The following is a 5,769-nucleotide window of genomic DNA, read 5'->3' on the forward strand; positions in this document are numbered from 1 at the left end:
CATCATTAATGCCTTGTAAAAAAAAAAAAAAGCAGAACCTCTGCAAGAACGTGTCGTTGACATTAACAAATATGCCTGACGTTAGTAAAGTTAAAGATAAACTTTATTTTGAATGAGAGATGCTCTTGCAAACAGTGAGCGGATAAACCCAGCCAACTGAAACTCTGTTCTCCATTACTGTAGAGTATAACCACAGCATATTCTTATCTGATGATGAGTTATGGGTTTCTGTGTTTAGAATTCAGAGGATTACTAAAGAGATTATCTGATCTGTCAATCAAACTGATGTCTTGATGGCTCGGAATACTGCTACAGATTTAGCGAAGTGTCTTTGCTCTAATGCTCATTCTGGGTGTCATGGCTAACCAACATCTTAATTATATATAATGAATAATCTCTCCAATGGCTTATTATTGTAATACAAGTCTCAGTAGCATCATATAAGCGGAGTCCATAGCTGGGAGTCACTTAGAGCTTCAGGGTCCTGCTGAAGGACCAATATAATAATGAATTCAGTAAGTCTTACCTATATTGAGTTGAATTAATTTGATTCTGGCCTCCTTTGGAAACTAAGCACCCTCAGGGTTGTCCAGGGGACTCAGATGACCATATAGAAAGTCCAGGTGCAGCAGGCACAAGCTTCATCATGGCCACACACCTGGCCATGGAAACAAAATGAAGTTGAAATATTCCACTCATGTCCACTGCTTCTACTATACTGATACTTATGGTGAAGAGAAGAATTCTCAGTGCAGTCAGCTGAAAACAACTTTTCTCATTAAGTAATAACCTGCATCCAGGTGTCTAGTAGAACTTGGAGGCTTGTTCACCTGTCTTCTTTACCTTACCCTCTCTGTTTTCCTAGATCAACTTTTTGTTCTCACCCTTGAACACCCTCTCTGCTTATCTCACACAAGAGGAGGGACATTTTGGTGAGGAAGAGAGGGTTTCCTAGGTAGTGATGGACCCATAGCTGCATGCTACCTTTGCACTCATGCTGTGGAATAAATGGAATGCTTCAAAATAAGGGCTGGGGTGTAGGCAGGTAGCAATGCCATGCCCCAGAGGAGGGATGTACAGATACTCCCAAAAATCCAGCTAAAAAACCCCTGATAAGCAGGAACAGTTTCAGCACAGCACTTCTTCATTTAGGTTTCTTCTGCATGTTATCAGTGCTGTTCAAGCAACCCTGGGTATAAAACTGCCAAAAGATCTAACAGGATTGAAACATGAAAGCTTATCCTGGCAGCAGCTGCCAGTGCTGGCTGTTCTCCATCACAGCCTAAAGTGGAATTGCAGCAGGAAAATGCCGGTGGGCTATCGCTGCCCTCTCCTAACACTGCAGAGGAAGGGAATGTCGCTAACGTAGCCGGATCCCTCAAAACAGAGCATTGCTGAAGGGAGCTGGTTTCACTGAGAATTGCCATTATAGGATACAGCTACATATCCAAGCTTTTGTCATTATAGAAGGCCAGGGATGAGTTTCAAAGGGATGCTCTAAAATGGCTGAGTGCTCACTCTCACAATGATGCAAACTCATCTATGTTGTGCAGTGCACCCTCATCTAAAATGTAGATACCTGAAAATCAATGCCATTAATTCCCTGTCTGGGTACCGAAAACAAATACAATGGTTATGGTGGTTAATATATATGACACAATCCTCTGATATGCAGATGAAATCAAAGCAGTTAAGTATTGGACATGGCTTGTGTGACTTTCTGCCATAGCTGAATACAGACAGCACAAAAAGAACCGGATTCTCTGGTGGGGTAAGCTGATACAGTGCCCCAAACTCGTAGCTAGGGTAGCTGATGGGAGATAAAACATTTCTTTCAAGAAGATCTAGGAAAAAACCTGAAAGGACTCACAAATATGAATTCCAGTAACTCCATTTTCTTTACCACAATCAGGTTCTATTAATAGCCATTTTCCACGGAAGCTCTTGCCTTCCTGTCACTAGATACAACTGTCCATATGAAGGACACTTGAGTATTTCCTTCAGGATTGCTCACATGCTTATCCCAATAGGAAATGGAAATGATCCAAAATGATCAGCCACAAGTAAGCTGCATGGACTAACATGAGCATAGTCATAGCCAGGCAACGGAAAAGTTGATAAGTGATTTAGAAGTGGATAAGATTTAGAAGAAAATATGGCCAAAATGAGCCATATTATTCACAGTTAGAAAGAAATTAAATTTTTGGTGCATTGTTATAGGCTATCTTAACACGTGTCTAATTGAACTTATGCCAGCTGTGCCTGGTACGTGTAACAGGTCCTCTGTAACTGAGACAGAAAGCGATGATCTGCAAATATTAACTGTGCCCTGTAGCAGTTATGACTTAAATGCAAGGAATAGAGGGGAGAGCTGCGAAGTTTGTTGTGCCTCATTGATGCATCCCTGGCATAGGAAAATGACTGGTGAAAGCCGTATGATTCCCACTGATCCTTACGGTGGGGTGGGCATCCTTGCTTTACCATTTGCACCTTGGGACAGATCTTTTGCTGCCATAGGGTCATTGAGCTCCACATATCAAATCAGGCTCCTCAACTGGAGAGGAAAAAAAACCTCCATGTTTCTTACTTTGGGCTCGATAACATCAAATGAACAAAATGACCTTGCATACACATTATCCGAAATGATGTGCATGCCGTGTTGTTCCCAGTTCAAAGCAACAGCACTCTGCTTTAAAAAGAAAATGGTAGAAATCGGTAATTTAACGGCGTGTAGCAAGCACTTTTCAGCTTTCCCTGCTGTGAATCAAGTCCATGGCTTCCTGCCTTAATCAGGATTTTATTTAAACAAGTTTCATTTTACCACAAGAAACAAAATTGCCAACCCATTCTCTTGCAATGAGCCGCCCTGTCTGCAGGGCCAGCTCAAAGCTTCTCAGCAGCGTTGGCAAGATTGGATTTCACAGCCCCAAGTTGGGGGACGGGACTCATCCAGCAGCTGGATGGAGAAGGACAGAGGAAGGGCTGGAATGGAGGCGAGTCCTGGAGAGCCAGGCTTGCTCCTCCTGGGCCACTGGGGTGGGACATCTGCCACATCCCCTTGCTTGACTTTCCGAGGGCTCTGCTGGTCGGTAACGCAGAAGCTATTTTGCCGTTCCTACCAGTCGCCTGCTTGAGGTAGCTGCTGACTTTGCCATGGGCAGTGCCAGCTGTGGTTATTAGTTTGTCACACTGAATGCCATGTGGAAGGCAGAGCGAGTGCTGGGGCCACTCCGAGCCACAGTAGGGGAGAAGTTTCGGCTGGCACTGCGCCTGTCAAACTGCCTTTCCCCAGTGAAAGGCTGGCTGTTCTTGTTTACCACTTTATGCAGGTATTATTTCCATCTCCTGCGGCACCGCTGTGAAATGTGTGCCTCGCCTTTGAACTCAAAGATCAGGATAAATTCTCCCCTTCACCAGAGTCTGACTTAGGTTGGGCAGTGTGAAAGGGACAGAGGCAGCCTTAGTTTGATGCTGGATGTAATTTAGATTTGCTGAGAAATGTTAGACCCTGGGTCTGCCTTGCCTTCTCCTTGGCAATCAGCATTCCTACCACGCAAATGCCAGCCCTGTCTCCCTCACTTCTGCTTCCCTGAAGGACTCTCCTTTCTTGTGGAGAACTCTCCACTGCCCACTGCCCACCCTAAGTGGGGTGGCCCGAATGAAGCAAAGAGTTTAAGGAGTTACCTAATTTACCCAAACTCGAGGAACATGGGATTGTGTCATCTTTTTATTTGCTTTGACTCTTGCAAGAGTGTGTTATCTTTTATTTGCTCTGACCTCTTTTCAGGTCAAAAACCTGTCCTGGTCCTAAATTGGTTGAAGGGCCTTTGTTAGGATGTGACTGCATTGGCTTAAAAAACAAGATGGCTTAATCTTGAACCTAATTACAAATTCCTAACTGGAATACAGAAGCTGCAGTAACTTTGGGGCCAGGTGTGCCTGTGTTACCAGAGAGGGGGAACGTTTCTTCCTTGGGGCCAACATAGCCTGCATACGCAGGTGCAATCTTCTGGTGGCTTCTGTAGCACTTTCTGCAGGAGATGTTTTGAGTGCTTCAGATGAATTTCTGGCCTCCAGCTATCCCATCAGCTCTGCCTGCAGTGATTTAGGGCAAGGAAGAAGACTCAAGATCGGTCTTGCACATGGATCCTTCCTAAAATGTCTGGTATCGCTTGCAATCAGCGCAGGCAAGATGCAGGCTGCCCACCCTTAGGCAAGCGAGTGCTGTGTCTTAGCAGCAAACTGGGGGTCAAAGCACTTTGGGGAGCACCCTTTCTGGTGTTGCTACTGCTCTGGGGACAGTCAGTTGGGAACCGCTGGTCCTTCCCCCACAAACTCTTCTCCAGCTCATAAGGTACCCTGTGATGAATATTTGAAAGACTTGGTTGTGGCCTTAAATACTCAGGTTAAAGCAGTAATTGTAGCTAATCACTGAAGGGAATAATGAGACTCTTCTAGATATCAGATGACCATAACACAGTAATACCTGTCTTGTCACGTTTTATTGTCTGGCGACATGATGAAGGTTTTGAAGATAATTGAATGGCAGGCATTCACGAGTGCAGTGGGTGATTAAAGGAGCAAATAGCCTAACAAGCATGGTCAGGTACCGTGTGCGTTTCAGCTGTTCATTTTGCTGAAGGCCAACAATTTATGCTACACCCAGTGGCTACCGACTCTCTTCAGGCCAGGTACAAGCAATAAAACTGGAATGTTAATTGGGGCTGACTGCAAGGCCTTAAAGGGACAGTGTCCTTGCAGGTACTGGGGATACCTTATTCTAAGTCGTTTCACTCTTGAATTTTAATTTAAATAATGGTCGCTGAAATGCTTATGAGAAGCAATTAATAGAAAAGGCAACATGTTTTGACACATATTGGACATCTTCATTTCAAAGTGAAATCCAGTGCTCATTTTTTTCTTTTTTCCTGCAGGTGAGATGACAGCAAACGTTTTAAGTAATGCCTGTGGTATATGAGAGAGGCACTGTACTAATAAATGTGGAAAAATGCCAGCGTTGTGGAAGTATTGACAGGTCTGATATAAAATTCAGTTTATCCAATACCATTCCAGCTAAACAGGATGAATGGGGTATTAGACTCTCAGGGTCTGTGGTTGCAGGTATATCACTCACTAAACAGCTTCCCAGCTCTGCAGTTAAGAGGGAAAGGCCAATGTTCTGCAGAAAAGTACAAGCTTGCCAGCACTTTTTCTGCATCAGGTAGCTGTCTTGCTGCTTGCAGGTTTATTGACTCACTATGTAAATACTGTTATAATCTGTTTCCCCCCATCCAGCTTTACACCTGAAGTAGGGATCCTTGAAACTTGGAAACAACTCAGGAAGTAACTCCTCAATGAACTGTTTAAATGACAGTTGTCTAGGCTCAGTTTCCCAAAGGTATTTAAAATCTAACTCTCCAGTGGCTAAATTCCCACCAAGGCCAGAGGGAAGTCAAGTACCCCTATAGGATTTAGGTTTTCAGATACTGTTGTGAATTTGACCTCCAGCATCCGTAAAGCCTCCTGTTGAGTGGCATAAAATGTTTCCTGCTCTCCAGAGATTAAGTGTATTGGCTATCTACACTAATCCCCATCTGTCAAAAGGAAAAAAAAAAAAAAAGGGGAACTGAGATCAGTAGCTGGAAAGCAAGTGTCTCTCCAGTATAACACTAACTTGCTGGCCCATCAAGCCAAACTATGCTTGGAGGTTTGCCACATCTTCTGTTTTCTCATGGACTGGACGTTGACAGCAGTTGAGATCCTCGTATT

This window comes from Calidris pugnax, unplaced genomic scaffold (assembly GCF_001431845.1).
Source record: "Calidris pugnax isolate Ruff unplaced genomic scaffold, ASM143184v1 scaffold11, whole genome shotgun sequence".
Classification (NCBI taxonomy): Eukaryota; Metazoa; Chordata; class Aves; order Charadriiformes; family Scolopacidae; genus Calidris; species Calidris pugnax.